Source organism: Pelodiscus sinensis, chromosome 5 (assembly GCF_052426305.1).
Source record: "Pelodiscus sinensis isolate ZL-2025 chromosome 5, ASM5242630v1, whole genome shotgun sequence".
NCBI lineage: Eukaryota > Metazoa > Chordata > Testudines > Trionychidae > Pelodiscus > Pelodiscus sinensis.
Window position 1 is genome coordinate 82,926,859 of NC_143056.1, and position 17,400 is coordinate 82,944,258.

Below are 17,400 nucleotides of genomic sequence, written 5' to 3' on the forward strand. Positions count from 1 at the left end.
TATAAACTCCTCTGCAGCAGGGACTGTCTGTACAATAATGCTCAGTAACGATATGATAATTTGAGGGTGTCCCTGTTTAGAAGGTAACCATATTTGAGGCTTTCAAAGATGACAGGAGGCAGAATTCTACTGAATTAAGCAAAACAAAAAACAAAAACAAAAACAAAAAATCATGGAGGCCTGTATTGTAATTCCAAGTCTGCAACTGATTTAACTTTGAATTTGAAGAAATCAGATCATCTTTCTCTCTGTCTTCAAACATATAACATGGGGATAATAATACTTAGTTGACAACTTCTCTTACAGAGTAAAATAATGGCCCAGATTATCAAATTGTGTAAATTGATCTAAATGGAGCTAAGCCTATTTATGCCAGCTGTCAGTCTGACCCAAACTTTGTAATAGGGATGTTAAATATTGGTTTAATTGTAACCTCATGAATTTTTATCTGTTAGTCAACTATTCTATAGTCTCCAGGGGAAGGGCTGGCAGCACCGTATCAGAGGCAGCAATGTAGGATGCCGGGCAGGAGTTGGTCTACAAGAGGAGCCAGTTGAAAAACCAGCTCCCCTTGTGGACTGACTGCCTGTTGCCCAGTCTGCTGCCTCTGATAAAGAGGTAGCAGCATGAGGTGGCAACAGTTCCTAAGGTGGGTCTGAGCTCCTGGACCCGGCGTGAGCTGAAACTGAGTTGGGCTGCCTGCTCACCTGGCTCCTAATATACTTTAAATGCAGAGCAGCAGCAGAGATAGATTCTGGACCTGTCGGGAGCCAAAACTGAGTCGGGCTGCTGGCCAGCCTGCTAAAAAAATTTACTGGCAAAGATGGGTGGAAGAAAATGCATGTTGTCTATAGCATTAACCTATTACCTTTTGCCTATCAGTTAATCAACTACACTATTACATCACTACTTTACAAAGTCTTTTGAATGTATATAATACTAGAAGATTTAACCCACATTTCTTGGGTCCTCCAGGGCAGGAGGCTAGGAGCATGGAGGGTGCAGAAGTCAGGGTTGGGGGTGAATAGGGGCAGGACAGGGGGATGAGGTAGGGATGTAAAAGATTAGTCAATTAGTCGACTACTCAATAAGCCTAGGCTTATCAGGTAGTCGTGTCAATTATTCACATCCCGCCCACAGGGGGGGAAGCAGGAGCCATCTTAAAAGCCAGTTCCCCCTAGCACCATCTCCACAGTGCTGCCTACCCTCATATACACTGCTGCCACTATCAGAAGTGACAGTGCAGGAGCCAGGGGAGGCTGCTTCGGTAGCAGCCCCTGTCTGTGGGGAACTGGGACCCCTGCAAGCAGGAGCTGCTGTGGTAAAGCAGCCCCTGTCCACAGCCAGCCTTGGCTGCCACACACAGGGGCTGCTTGTGCCAGCCTAGGCTTATTGGTTAGTTGACTACTCGATGGCATACCTACCTAGCAGTGGCTTCCCAGGGCTAGCTCCAGCAGGGGCTGCACTGACAGGGAGGTGGGATGGGTAGAAAGCTTATCTCCACCCCTGGCCCAATGGGATTGTCCCAGTCACCATCTATGGCCCTTTGATGTCCTCCTGTGGTCATTACAGTAGAACAGTCCCTGTTACCAGCTCCCTCCCTTTCTGTGTTATGAAAAACTATCCCATTGTCCTGGCACAACCAAATTTTTGCCTTTCCTTAATTTATGATAAGCGGTAGCTGCACATCAAAATTTGGTGGTCTTAGCTTTTACCTCTTCGGAGACGCTCTTGAACAAACAGACGGACTGACAGAGTCTCTCACTTGCTCATAGACAAACTCTCAAATAGATAGTAGATTATTAGCAAACCCAGATATGTTATTAGCCAACAAGGAACATCTTAAAGTTTTATTATGCTATACTGTGTTCTGTCCTCTCCCACCCACTCATATGCTCTGACTAGCTATTATTCTCAAAATTACCAGACCACATACGCACCTCAGTTTGGGCCTTCCAGCTACACTTTTACCATTCCATCGCCACAGATCTCCCATCATTTCCCTACTATTATTCCTCCTTAGAAGGATCTTAAGGACGGTTTAGCTTTCTACTCTCTCCATAAAACTAATTCTCCTTTTAATGTAGTATCTGGGATTACATGAAGATGAAGTGAAGGGATTTATTATGTACATATAGACTGTAGAGTTTGAAAGCAGCAACTAGCCAGAAGGAGGGATTCAAGTAGAGTAGATCCTCAGAGTTATGAACACCAGACTTAAAAACTGACTAGTCAACCATATATCAAATTTGAAACCAGAAGTACGCAATCAGGCAGCAGAGACCAAAAAAAGTCACTACACAGTATTGTGTTAAATATAAACTACTACAAAAAATAAAGGAAAATTTTAAAAAATTGACAAGGCAAGGAAACTGTTTCTGTGCTTGTTTCATTTATATTAAGATGGTTAAAAAGCAGCATTTTTCTCTGCATAGTAAAGTTTCAAATCTATATGAAGTCACTGTTAGAATAACCACAACATTTTGTTCTAAATTATACATTTCAGAGCTACAAACAAACTCCATTCCCAAAGTGTTCTAGTTATGAGGTACTACTTTAACTGTACAGTTATTAATGGAAATCTTTTTTTCTGATGGCCATTATTAGAAAATATGAGTAGAGACTTTGCAAATTCTAACACTGTAAAATATGTAATGGGAACAATTATTCACATCACGTAAGAAATTGTGTAAATGTATAATTTTAGTTTGCGTGTTGTGCAATGAAATAGAATTCACAGTTTGCCAGTGTGCAAGACTGTTGTAACGGAGGTAAAAATGAACATTTTTATTGTTTGTTATTCATATAGCACAAGATGAATGAGATGCTACTTTTCAGTTGTGCAATTCCCTACTCTCCGATTATTATAGGTATTTCATTGGAACAGTCATTGTATGGCCATTTACCAATAATAAAATGGTCATGAAGAGCTCTCTGTTCTGAATGGCTATTATAATCTCTTTCTACAGATTGACTAATGCACTCAAGCTTTCAAATTCTGTGCTACCAATAAAGTCACAGGAAGTAGGAAAATTCCACATTTTACATAAGAACAGCCATACTGGATCAGACAAAACAGCCACCTAGTCCAGTATCCGGTCTTCTGACAGCGGCCAATGCCAGATGCCCCAGAGAGAATGAATAGAACAGGTAATCATCAAGTGATACCTCTCCTGTCATCCATTTCTAGACCCTGACAAAAAGGTTAGAGACACCATTCCTACCCATTCTGGCTAATAAGTATTGATGGACCTAACCTCATGAATTTATCTGGTTCTTTTTTAAGCCCTATTAAAGTCCTGGTCTCCTCAACATCCTCTGGCAAGGAGTTCCACAGATGACTATGCACTGCATGAAGAAAAAGTTCCTTTTGTTTGTTTTAAACCTACTACTTATTCATTTCATTTGGTGACCCCTAGTTCTTATGTTATGGAATCAAGTAAATAACTTTTCTTTATTCACTTTCTCTATACCTGCCATGATTTTATAGACCTCTACCATATCTCATTGTAGTCTCTTCTTTTCTAAACTGAACATTCCCAGTCTTTTTAGTCTCACTTTATATGGCACCCGTTTCAAACCCGTAATTCATTTTTGTTGCCCCTTTCTGAACCTTTTCCAATGCCAAGATATCATTTTTGAAATGAGGTGACCACATCTGTACCCAGTATTCAACATGTGGGCATACCATTGATTTATATAGGGGTAAAAAGATATTTTCCATCTTAGTCTCCATTCCTTTTTAAATGATTCCTAACAAGGTTGCTTTTTTGACTGCCGCTGCACATTGAGTGGATATATTCAAAGAACTATCCACAAGGACTCCAAGATCTCTCTCTTGAGTGGTTATAGCTAAATTAGTCCCCATCATACTGTATGAATAGTTGGGATTATTTTTTCCAATGTGCATTACTTTGCATTTATCAACATTACAATTAATTTGACATTTTGTTGCCCAGTCACCTAGTTTTATGAGATCCTTTTGAAACTCTTTAGTCTGCTTTGTTTTTAACTATCTTGAGCAGCTTAGTGTCATCTGCAAAAAGAAAAAAACTACCAGAAAGTTTTAAATGGACCTATTTCATTTCTAAAATGTTTATAAACAACAACAAAAACCACACACACAAAACCCACTGAAATATTTCATTCTTTCCTTTCACCTCTCTCTTTGTCTCTTTCACTCCCTACAGTTCAAAAATCTTTTCTGACTGACTTGTCAGGGATTGATACTCTTCCAGCATAAACAGACTGATCATTACACGGCAGGAAAAAATTCACATGGGGACTGGAAACTGCTGTGAAAGGTTCCCACAAAGTGAGCAAGGGCAAGCTCCTGCCCCACAATATAATAATGCTTTAGTCCCCTAAAAATGACATAGTTCTTACTGTCTACTGTTCCGAGAAACCCACTGAGACCTGAAGAGGCAACAGTGCAGAGGAAGTGCAAACAAAAGATAAAGATGGTACTTCCATTTTAAAAAATTAACACTGAAATACTTATCCTTGTTAGAGTGGTGAGGGAAAGATAGTAAAGTATATGGAGAACATCCATCTTCCATTCCTAACTTTTTCCTGATATCTGGCCCATCCCTTCTGTAGAGATAGGCACAGATCCCTGAGGAGTGACTTCTGGCAGGCCTGAGTGAAAATAAACAATGAAGAGCTACCTATCCAACAACACCTTGTTGGATAATATGCAGAGATCTAACAGATTTTCATACCTACACTCATACAAGGGACCAAATTAAACTCAATTTTTAAAAACAATGAGCCAAAGTTACCCCTTATGTAGCATGCTGAAGTTACTTATTATGCCAAGTATTTATTTGGCCTACTGTATATATAACAGAACATTTATTTTGGAATGAAAAACCCTGATGACCTGAAGTGAAGAAATGGGGAGATTAGGTAAAGGATTACAAAAGTGAAGGAAGAAGGGAAATTACAGGAGTTAAGAAAAAAAAAAAAGGAGTCCCTTTTAGACCTAATTTAAACAATCTACCTTTTATAAGTTTGACAGCAAATTTAGTTTGTGTTTAATAGCTCTTTTCTTTCATTTACAATTTTAATATTTAACCTAAAGCGTAAGCATAACAACTTCCTCTTAACACAGTAACATTCTAATCATGAGCTAATCAACTCTGAGGCCAAGAGAATACTGTTATTAACCCCAAAACAGGAACCACCTTCAATTTTACATTTAAAGGAGCTATCCAACATATCTATGATTTGATTGGCTACAACTGTATTTCAGTATAAAAAGTACTGTACTCATAGTCATATGATATTTTTATCTTAAAAAACTGCTCCAGTGGTCCTTTTCTATTAAAATTTTACACCAGCAGCCAAGCATTCATGAACAGCCTCTGTAACAACAGGGCAAAAACTTTTCAAGCTTCAAGCTATGGTAGAAATGTTATATAAACCATTCTAAGAAATACTGGAAGCAGGGGAAGGAATTGTGGGAGGTTCTATTTGAGTTTGAAGCTAAATGAGATCTGGTAAAACAGGCAATCAACAGCAGCACTTGAAACTGAAACTTTAAGCTATGATCCTGCAACAAGCTCTAGGTTGTCCTGGAAGGAGCTCTGCCCTCAAATAGAGAGCTAGCAAAGTCAATAGGGCTCTGTGGATTACAAGGTTCCACCTACATAGTATGTGCTTCAGGACTCAAGCTCTAGTGATCCAAAAGACAAAGTATTGGAAGGACAGCAGTAGTTCATTACCAGCCTCTTTGAGATTTCAGCCTTAATCTGGAGACATCCTCTTTATGAGATAAAGGGGGAGTTCGGTTTCCCAGATCCTTTAATTTTTGGTTTCTCTGACAAGAATGCCAACAAGAGGACTAATTAATACCAAATTATGATGGTGGATTTGTAAGACAAACTAGATGTCAATAAAAACAGAATTGGTATTACCATCTCTATTCATAGAGACCAATTAGTTGTGAACTTAAGAAATTGTATTTATTATGGACTTAAGCTGGATTCAAGCCAGTAAAAAGCTTCACCTCCTGTTACCAGTCTCCTGAGCTCTCTCCTGGTTCCTCTTTTCCAAGCTGCAGAACGATATGTTTATTTGCTGTTAAAAAACTGACCATTAATTCAAAATTCAAGCTGGATATTTCTATACATAAACCATTCTGCTGTGCCATCAAGAGAGGGTAAAGAGTGTATTAATATTATACCTTGGGCATAACGGAAACTAATTTTGGCTACTTTTTTGCTTTAGTGAATTACAGCAAAACCCTTTAATAATATCATATAGCACTTAAATAGTGCTTTTTGTCAATAAACCTTAAAGTGCTTTCCAAAGGAGGTCAGCATCATATTCCTTACAAGAGATTTAGTGACTAAGACACAAATAGAACCCGTGCCTCCTGATGCACCGTCCAGCACACTATCCATTAGACTACAACGCCTAATGGCAAAGCTTCCACTGACTTCAATGGGGCCAGAATTTCACTCCAAGTCATGACACATTTATCCAACCATTTTACAGAACAAGATGTGTTTATGGAGAAGCTTTTTTCCCCTACACCAAAACTATGTCACATATCTGTACATCAATGCTTACTGCACTCTAACAGTATTTGTATCACATACTACCTCAGCAGGGTTAGAGTATTGGCAGGACACACAAATAAAGCAGCACCAGCAACATAGTTGGCAATGCTCTGAGATGTTCTATCATACAAAAAGCTAGGAAGGAGACCCAGCCTACTCAGATACATAGGAACAACTAGGAGTTTCATACTTATAACACAATAATGATCCTCTTCCTATAATCAGGTCATTACACAGTAGGTTTCTGGCAAGGGTAACACATGGGTAGCTGATACAGTTAGTAACTACATTGAGTGTGGATATAGAACATATTTAAAGAAAGCTATGACTAAGTAGTTGCAAACTAATGACATATACATGATACATACAAGGCAATATTTAAACAAATTTATATTTTAATTTCCTTTTTTGCAGATAAGTTTAAGTCAACCACTAAAAGTAAAATGCACACAATACACTAGTCTGAACACAATTAAATTTCATAATTCAAAAGTAACTATTACCATCTAATATTTAGACTATTTTAAAATGTATACGGATAGAAGAGAACGCTACCACTTTGATAAGCATTCAAACAATGTGTACTCTGTGCAAAATTCCCTCTCTGATCTTCATAGAGTTCCAACATTCCATACAGATATAAGGACAGCATACGGACAACTACATTTGCTAGGTGAATTAGAGAAAAGAATTTTACCATAAAGATCTGCATGCAAGCTAATTACTGTATATGCCCAGAAGCCACTTTCCAAGATTAAACATCTAAGGCCCTTATCCAGCAACCAGTTACACATGCTGAAGTTTAAGTATGTGAGTACTCCTACTGATTTCAGCAGAACTCAGATGTTTAAGTTGTGTGTGTCAATTTTGCAGGATTGGGGTCTTAAATGTTAAAAATTTCAACCGCTGATTTCATATTTTTTGCTCTTGCATAACAAAAAGGTATGCAAGGAACTAAATTAGCCCAGTGTATTTGTAAGGATTAAAATTAATTTATTTATTCTGCAGTCCTTACACAGGCTGGACTTCCACTGACTTCAATAGTAACTCTTCTTATGTTAAGTAGTGATGAGCAATGCTCAAATACACTCAAAATATCTGAACATAATTTAATCCTTCTCTTACCTGCCAAAACCTGAATTCAAGGTTCTGTGTTTCCCTGGTAACAGCTAATGACATCACTAACCCCTAAAGCAGTGAAAGGAAAGCATTTCCCTGTTCTGTTTTAGAGGTTAGTTATTGTATCACTAGACCTCAATATACAGAACACTGAAGTCTGATCTTAACAGGCAAAAAGCCTTTCAATTCACCTTTAACTAGAGCAGTACAAGCCATACACCTACAATACTCTAATTCAGAAGAAGGAAATAGTATTGGTAGCAGATGAGTGAAGGCTTTTTGTGCCTGATGTTATCCGTCCATAACACTATGATTACTCTGAAACATGTAAAAAAACCTCTCAACAATTAGTACTCTTCTCAATCACAAGTAGTATATTATTTCACTTAATTACATAATGCTGCACATAGAAATAAGTCTTCCAACAATTAGTGTTCTCTAAACAAAAGTACTCAACTGGAGGTTAGAAGGAGCTTGTAAATAAAGAATAGTTTTACTGCATAGTATGAACATCAAGGATTTCCAAGCTGTTCAACTAAGGGCCACTTAAGCAGCTTGCTGGGAGCCTGAGGACCACAGCTAGTTTATATAAAGTATAGCAGTGTTCACAAGCCATTATCATGAACATGAAAGTTTGATTCATGAAAACTACAGACCCCAGCATGCAATGGTTCATCTTTAACAGGCTGCTTAAATAAAAATAAAGGTCTGCATACAGGCCTCAATAAGAAGCCACATTATTATTAAAGATGAGGCCAAATGTAGGCTATAATGCACATCTCCAGGGGCCACATTCTGACTTTCATACCACACACACAGATCGCAAAGTCAACATTATCTCATTATATTAATCATATTTAAGATGAACATAGACTTCAACAAAAATAGTAAACTCGCCGATAACTCAAAGCAGTAATTGTCTAGATTAAAATCTATAGAAAAGGCTCTGGCTTGCATAGATTTATCTTTCTAAACAACTCATGGTTTTATCAGGTCTGTTACATTCATTAATATTAAAGAAGGTTTTCAAACAATACTGATTTTCATTGGCAAAAGTATGTGTGTGTGTGGAGAGTTTTTCTATTGCCTATGCTTATTATTTGGAAATATTTTATTCTTTACTTCTATCACCAAAATGCAGTGAAGCAGCAGTTTGAGCTTTCTCTAAAAAGGGAGTTGAGCTTAGCTGTAAATTAAATGGTTGTATTTCAGAATAGGCCTCTGAAAACATACACCGTATTCCAGTTCAATAGAGGGAAGGGCAGCTCCCCCTATCAGCCTGTTCTAAGAAGGCTTTATCAAGGAAGGAAAGTCATACTGTGTTCCAAACTCAAAAGCCATTATTTTAAGCTCTGAATTAATATATTTTGTTGCAAAATAAGTGAAAAATGCAAGTACAGTCTGTACTAAAAGGCACAGCAAAATTCCTGCATTTCCAGGCAGCCAGGCATCATCAGCACCTCCACAAATATGAATTAGAGAAAGGGCCAAAAGATTCTGGAAAATGAGACACAAGCAATGGCACATTGCAACAAATAAACTGGCAGCAATGCTGCCGAAGTCACCTGAAAGACCTTCTATTGCACTTTCCACATAGGCGACAAACTACAAAAGCAACTAAAGGCTTAGTCAATACAGCAATAATACTGTCCATAAGGCCAAAGATAGCTGTTGCCATGGTTACTATCAGCCAGTTTATTAGAAAATAATTATTACTTAGAAGTTTTAGTTAAAACACTTTAGTCAATTAACTATCAGAGCTTTAAAGAGATCAACTACTATTTTGCTTTCATTTACACTACTTTAAAGCTGCACATGGTTAACAATACTTGCATCCCCAGCAGGAAGAGGGAGAGAAGAATCAATGCTTTTCTGCTGTTTCTTCTTCCCTTCAAATCCTGAGTTTGTATTCTGCATAGAGCCAAATAATAAAACAAAATGAATCTTTTGGCTCTTGTGTTTGAGTTCTCTTTTCACAGGCCTACAGAGCCCAAATAAAGATTAGTTCATCATAGCTGTTAGACTCCATCCTCTTCCTCACTCTTTTCTAATCATTCCTGAAAAAAAAAATGTAACACCAGCTAATGTTTTCAGAGCACAATCCTAACTACATGATAAGAACTGCTTAAGAGCGTCTTCTCACCAAAAGAAGATGGTCCAATATTACCTCGCTCACCTTGTCCTTTATTTAAAGCATATTCAATGGCAATTTTATAGTGAATGAACTCAGTAATGTGGCCTTCTATCCCTACAGCATAGTAGTGAGGAAATGTAAAACTATTCAAGAAAAAAAAAAAAATACATGCTATTTTAAGAAGTAATCATTTAAAATAAAATGAATGCCTATAATAAACTCACAAACAGAACTACACTCCTAACACACCATCTGAATTTTTTTCAAGAGCATCTATGTAAGAGTTTGAGAGAGAGAGTGGTTAATTTTTACATTACATGATCCAGATTTTTGAGAAAAACAGCCTCCACATATTACCTCTGACTAAAGAGTGGGTGTTTGCAATAGCGTATGAAAAAGAGTCTAAATGCAGAGAAAGTCTGGAATGGGTCAAGACATCAGAGTGTGTAGCTCCTAGGCAGAGATTACTTAGTGATTCCTGTCGAGATTATAAACTCTGCAAGGGATCCTGCACTGGTTTGCATTAATACTTAAACACAGAGACCAATACATCCTTTTTTGAAGCCTACAATGAACCATGTGTCTCAAAACCATTTTTAATAAAGTTTTAAACAACATATAGATATTTCAAGAGTGAAAATTTGGTTAAAGCTTTAAATATAACAAGTTAAGGGGAGATATAAGGGACCCAAAAGAGCTTTATAGAGTTTTAAAACAAAATATGAAGGCCATGAAATTCTAGCGTTAAAGAAACAAGTTCAACTCAAACTGCAGTCAATTTTAAAAACAAATAAATTAGTAACTGATTCAGCTCCTGTCCCAAGTCTCTTTGACAATTGTTATTGTAGTACAAACAAATTCTAATATCTTAAGATATTTTTCTCGTCACAGTCAAAAGATGAAACCAAATACAGTGCTTTCAAACGTACCAAGAAAAAGAAACCAAAAAATAAAATAGTTATAACAACAAATTACAAGTAACAACAGTAGGTAAGAAGGATCACATAGAAAAGACTTTTAAATTGGTTGACTCCTTATAACATGACAAAATTTAAACAAATCTGAAAAATAAAGAAATGTAAAAGTACTCAAAACACTCTCCATCCAAAATTAGGCCCATTTTTTATAGGCACAATCTGTACCTTCATAATTGATACATAAGACAAATACCTACTCAACAGCAAACCAAACAGGTCATATTAAACTTTTCACTACCTATTACAAGTATACAAAAACTATCTTCCAGTCCACCCTCCACTTAACAAATATTAACAAGACAGGACACAAGACAGGACACAAAAATCTTGCCTGTTACAGTCAATTCACACAAAGACCCATACATCACACTTGTTCCACTATTCCAATATATGGTTTGATCCTAACAAATTTTTGTGTAAGTGGAATATATTAGCATAAACCCCTAGCCTAGTTTCTGGCACAAGTAACTCAGTGGGGCAACAGGACCATGCACAGAGGCAGGAATTCCCTCCAGTCCTTAATAGTGACAGAACTAGCCTCAGTAGATTCTTATACTGCCCCATGTGGGGAGAATGGAAGGCGAGATGCATATAAGGATGGATTTTCTTTCCTACATCAGGACCTCTCCTCTTGTATGGTCAGGCCCACTGAACGATCCTCCATAGAGTGGAACTGCATCAGCTCCCTCCTCTAGGGTTGCTCCACACCCATAGAGGAGACTAGATATGATTTGTACAAGTAAAGATTTGTGTGGTAAAACCCACACATGCCTGGCATAGAAAAAAAATAAAACCAGATTAGCCTCTTTCTATCCACAATAGTTGGGACTCTATGGGTTCAGACATCTTAAGAATTATGTATTCTTACAGCATTATATTCTGTTTGCCTGGAAACTAATGTCATGGTGGAAGTAGTTAAAAATAGCATCCATTTTTAAAATACTGTAAAGACGCTTTTGCTTTTCGCCGGAATCTGTGGCCATACCAAATTGTAAAGAGTTTAAATGGATATCATACTGTATGCATGAAGATGCACAAAGTGACAGCACCCTGAGACAGTTTATGAACACTGTCTAAAACAAGATACCCCCCCAAAGTCCCTGTAAATTTTAAGATATTAGATTTAACCAGAAATACCAGTAGTAAACAAACTCCAATATCATCAATTCATTTCATTCACACAAAGTTCTCCAGAACCTAAAGCACACTGAATACTCTGGAATTGTTAAACAATATTTTCATATTTAAAGACAGTTACTTCCCTATAAAACAAACTGCCTGAACAATTATGATGATAACATATCTTCACCATTAGAACTTCCCTACAGTATAAAGAACAAAGCCTCTAAAGGCCCAATTAAAACAAACTTTATATTTTTAAAACAAGAAACTGATCTGCTTTGTGCATATCCAGTCAGTTCAACAATATGAAAAAGAGTTACAATTTCTATTTACATTTTCAAAACTTCGCAGTATATTACCTCCGAAACAGGAATATAGCCAGGATAAGACATATTCAGGCCTGTACTATGAATAGAAATGCAAATTCAGCACAGGGAGAATACACTTGAAAAATCCTACATTAAAACTTTGACTTACTGTAAAAGTTGAATAGCCAAAACTGAACATCCAAATATTTCTTTTTTAAAAAGACCTGTAAAATCCATGAGGCACTACAACTCCTCTCCCAAAATTTTAAAAATAAGCTTTTATATTTTCACTTTCAGAAGGGAAGAAAGTGAATGTCAGCAACACAACAGACTTCTGCACCCTTTTAAAAACAAACTGGCAAGAGTAACCCATTTTAGGATGCATAAATAACTCTGAATGAACAAGGGAAAGAAAACAAAACCAGAAAAATTCATACTTCCAATGAGTAATTATTCAAAGACAATGATACAAATACTTTTTAAATTACAAAAAATGCCTTCAGCTCCTCCCTTTAATTATGTTTCAGTCAGACAGGCTTGTTACCTAAGTGAAATTCAACTCAAATTTGGGAGTGAAATCAGATTCTTCATTGCCCAGATTGAAAGGCTCAAACATGTTGCAGATATGATGTAGCTAACTTTCAGCTGCTAATAGGCATTTGCAGAACAAGCACCTACTGCTGGAATTTACAAAGATTTGCTGTACAAAAAGAGAACTTTGTCAGAGATGACAAAGGAAGGATACCTTTAACTTTCCAGTCATGTAAGGGAATTGCTCCAACACCTATTTTTTTTTAATCTCAATACAACTGAAAGTTTAAAGTAAAACACAATTCCACAGAAAAATTATTTTTAAAACTGTTTCAATATTTACCGAACTGAATTCTTTACTTGAGTAGAACTTTATTTCATTCAGAAATCAAAGAGGTTCCTAAATTTTGTTTAAAAAGTGATATTAGTACTAAAATGCAGGTAAATAATTAGCATGGAGTTTTAAACAGTAGCTGTGCTGTAAATGAAGTTTTTGGCTGGTTGGAAACCTTGCTTTTAAAATGCCCTTTATCAAATACCATTTTAAACACAGAGTAGTAAGGTACTGTTGGACACAGTTACCAATTCTCAGGACTATTACCTAAAACAGACCTTTAAAAAATGTGTAGGTAGAATGGGAAGGGTGCGTGTGGAGGGGGGATATTTGCGTTTTACATTTTATCTTTACAGGTACATTGGCAAACATGTCAAGGCACAAAACTTAAACACAATCTAAGTTTAATAAAGCTCCTATAAAACCTATTACAATTTTTTTCAATTAATGTTTATGACAAATAAGTTTGTTTTTATATGTAAACATTCCCCTACAATATAGCAAAACCAAACAGCACCAACTTTGAGTCAGTGAATGAAGAAGTCTCAAATATGAAACTGACTACAATCAAAAGTGAAACTAACCAGTTTTCATTACCAAAGTTGAGTGAAATGCAAAAAGCAAACCAACATGTTAAACAGCCAAACACAAATGAATTAGATATTAAAATTCTAAGATATCAGTAAAAGTGCCCAGTTAATTAAGCATGGGATAACTGACCTTAGTGTTCCTTCTGAAACCAATATGTTGAATATGATTATGTTGAATATGATTATACATTTATTCTTTATACTTATGAACACACGCTGATAAAATTTTTGCACTCATCCAAATTAATGTGTGCAAATGTAGCTGTGTCACTATTAAAATGTTAACATTCTTTACTTCACTAAGAAGTACTTGAGTTGCCCATATCAGATTTTTCCCTCACTCAGAACTATTGTACACAGCAAAATACAACATGCCAATTATTGTCCCCAATAGGGTATCTTTTTTAACTCAGTCACTAGTGTGATAAAATATGAAAGTTCATGTCAAGTTCAGTGCCAGGGCCTAAATAAGCATCAAGTAAAAGAAGTTCACATTTATAATTATAAATGTATAAAACTTCTAAGGGTTCACCATTACTTTAAATAAAAAAGTGGGGTCATATTGAATAGATACTCTACTTTCATATCTAAATAAAGAATATTCTAGCAAGTGACTGAACTATGATGACATCTGTAAACTAAGGGGAAAAAAAAACATTAGCAACCATGCCCCATCAAAAGAATTAGGAACTTGGAAGTTATTCAATTCAAGCATATTTGCACCCTATGCAGTCCACATTCATTTTGTGTAACACCAAGTGAACAGAAGTTGAATGAAGGACTCCATGTGCGGATCCAATATAAATCCATATAAATCTAACAGTGCAGTCTTACAAGCACACTCCACGCTGAAAATGTGGTCAGAAAGAAAGAAATCCTATCAACAGCGAAGCTCAGAATAATAAAGACGCAAACTGAAAAAGAAGTCATGAGAGGAGCGTGCACAACGGGACTAGACCAAATGGCAGAGTCCCACACACAGCCCCACTCCTCCTACACACACACACTGAGAGAAAAATGGAAGAAAAAAGGTACAGGTCTCTAATCATTGCAAATATGTGCCAAAGTAGGAGTGTGAAATCCCAGAGGTGTCCTTCCACTGAGCTTTGTACCTGTGCAAGAAGGGCAGATCCAGAACGAGGGGGACAGGAGATACTTCTGAATTACAAGTTGCAGAAGCGGAATTTTCCCAGTGCTGCTCTGTCCACAAAGGCAAATTAAAGCAAAAAAAAAAAAATCCTGCAGTAGCCGCTTTACTACAATTTTTCAATAATCAAAGCAGCATCGTTTCAAAGATATTAATAAAACTCCCCTATCAGCATCACAGAGAAAAATCAAACCAACGGCAAAGGGCCTGGAAATAATCGTTCTGAAGAAAACCAGATAGGAGGGGATAAACCTCCCTCCCCCACCCCATCCCCAGTGCAATGTGTCATCTCCTTCCCCCTGCTGCTCACCACAACCCCAATGTGTCACCCACCTCCATCTCTCGCTCCCCCTCCTCAGAAACTTATTTCAGTGCATGCAGGGGCGGGAGAAAGGACACGGCCCCCCTCGGGCTCTACCCCCTTGGGGGTCGGAGGCCTGGGATGGAGGGTTACACTGAAGTTGTTGCTCCTTGGTTCCAAGTTGGCTGAAGAGTCCTATGTAGACAGCTCCTCCCCCCACACCCCAGCTATCCTCCTCCACCCTCCCCCAACCAACTCCCTGAGACACAGACAGAAAAGCACGGGGGAGGGACAGAGCCACTCATAGAAAAGAGCAGAAGGAGAGAATAGGGAGGAGGAGGAGAATCCAAAAGGTGGGATACTACACCCTGCTGGTGGTGCTGCTGCTGGTGGCTGGCTGGGGTCCCCCTGGCAGGACCTCTCTCTGAGGGGGAGGGCTCTTCTTCATAGGGGGAAGGTGCAGCGGCGCCTCTGGGCCTCCCTGTCCCCCTCTTCTGGGCTCCTCTCTCCTCCTCTCACTTTCTTTAATCTAAGCTGGGAGTGGAAGATGGTAGGTTGCTCCCTTCTCCTCCTCCTCTTCTCTCTCTCCTCTGGGAGGTCCTTTTCCTTCCCCCTCTCCCCGGGGGGCTCCTCCTGCAGGGGGCCGCAGGGGGCGGACGGGAAGAAAGGAACGAAGCAGAAGAGGCGCAGGAGAAGAGAAACTGTGACACAAAAACAAGCCGAGAAGCTGAACTCTTCTTCAATCCCATTCACCCGGCCCGGCCGCAGCACCCGCTCGCCCGGATCACTCCGCCGCCGGCCTCCCTGCCTGCCTGGGGCGCGCGCCCGAGCTGCCGCTGCGCGCGCCCGACGCGCTCTCACAGCTACTCCGGCTCTGAAGCGGGGAAGGGGAGGAGGCGAAGGAGGAGACGGGGGAGGCCACAGAGATGGGAGGCGAGGCGGGCTCCCCTCCCCGGGACCCCATGCCGCCTCCCTGGGCGCGAGGAAGGAGGGGTCGTCGGCCTCCGCAAGGGGGGAGGGAGGGTTCGCTGGCTCCTCCTGGGGGGACTACTTGACGTGTTGGTGCGGCGAATTTATTTCCCTTTGCCTAAGGAACGGGCTGTGCTACGGCTCCCATTGCCTAGGGAAAAAACCCGGATGTAAAGTGAGTGAAACTAAAGTAGAGTGAAGTAGGGCAGCAAACTCTAGTGGAGCAGCAGCGGGGGAGGGAGGGAGCATGCACCGGGGCAGGCAGCAACGGGAGAGCCTCACAAGCATCCTCACCCCAGTGCGCAAGGGGCTGTGCGCAGAAAAGCCGATGCACGAAGGCAAGGAGAGAAACACAAGCATCCTCACCCCAATGCAAAGGATTCTGCACAGGAAGCTGATGCACCAGGGCACTAGCAGAAGCACAAGCATCCTCACCCCCAATGTAAAGGGATTCTGCACAGGAAGTTGATGCACCAGGGCAGGAAAAGAAACGTAAATACCCCAATGTAAGGGGCTTTGCACAGGCAGTTGCACTCAAGCAGCAGCAACATAAGCATCTTCACCCTCCTGTAAATTATTTTGCATAGGAAGCCGATACATCAGGGCAATAGGAAAAAAACACAAGAATCGTTACCCCCAATGCATGGGGCTTTGCACAGGAAGTTGATGCAACAGGGTAGCAGGAGAAGCATAAGAATAATCACCCCCAGTGCAAAGGGCTCTGTACAGGAAGCTGATGCATAAGGGAAAAAGAAGAGGAGAAACACCAGCATTCTCATCCCAATTCAAAGGACTCTTTGGTAATGCACCAAGGCAGGAGGAAGAGAGGACAAATTCATACATCCTTATTCCCAAAGCAAATTATAATCTCCCAGGAGCAGCCATCCTCTATCCACAACAAACTCCTAGCTCTTTGGCATATTAATTTTAGAATTAGTACACACATTTACTTAGGATGCTGGGAGGATTTCATCTTCTTACCTTCACTGCTGCTCTTCTTTCCCATTAATGCGCTTGGTTTTGGTTTTTAAGTCATTTATTTTCTATTCTTTAGTTCTTGGTGACGCTACCATTTGTTTTCATACTTTATTGAGTAACAGAAAACAGAAATAATCTATTTTTCAAAACCAGTGGAAATTTAAATTAAAATTTCAGGAGGAAGCAAATAGTTAATTATATTGATGTTGTTACAGTAAGAGTTATATGTGAGAGACAAATGAGGGAATCTGGTTATTTTAAACAGCAATATATAGAAAATATAAAGAAATTCAATTCTTTTTATACAAACTAAGTGTGTAATGT

General features: G+C 38.9%; 1 protein-coding gene across 12 annotated transcripts in view; it reads right to left on the reverse strand.

Annotated features, from left to right (window-relative positions):
- PHF21A (PHD finger protein 21A) overlaps positions 1 to 16,089 on the reverse strand; it is a 290,548-nt gene extending 274,459 nt beyond the window's left edge. For 4 of the 12 annotated variants that reach the window (XM_075927572.2, XM_075927567.2, XM_075927568.2 and 1 more), the window contains exon 1: positions 15,497 to 16,084. The gene's annotated coding sequence lies outside the window, so the exon portion shown is untranslated. The other 8 variants (XM_075927582.2, XM_075927577.2, XM_075927581.2 and 5 more) reach the window with 5 other exon arrangements.
- Between the last annotated feature and the right edge of the window lie 1,311 nt (positions 16,090 to 17,400).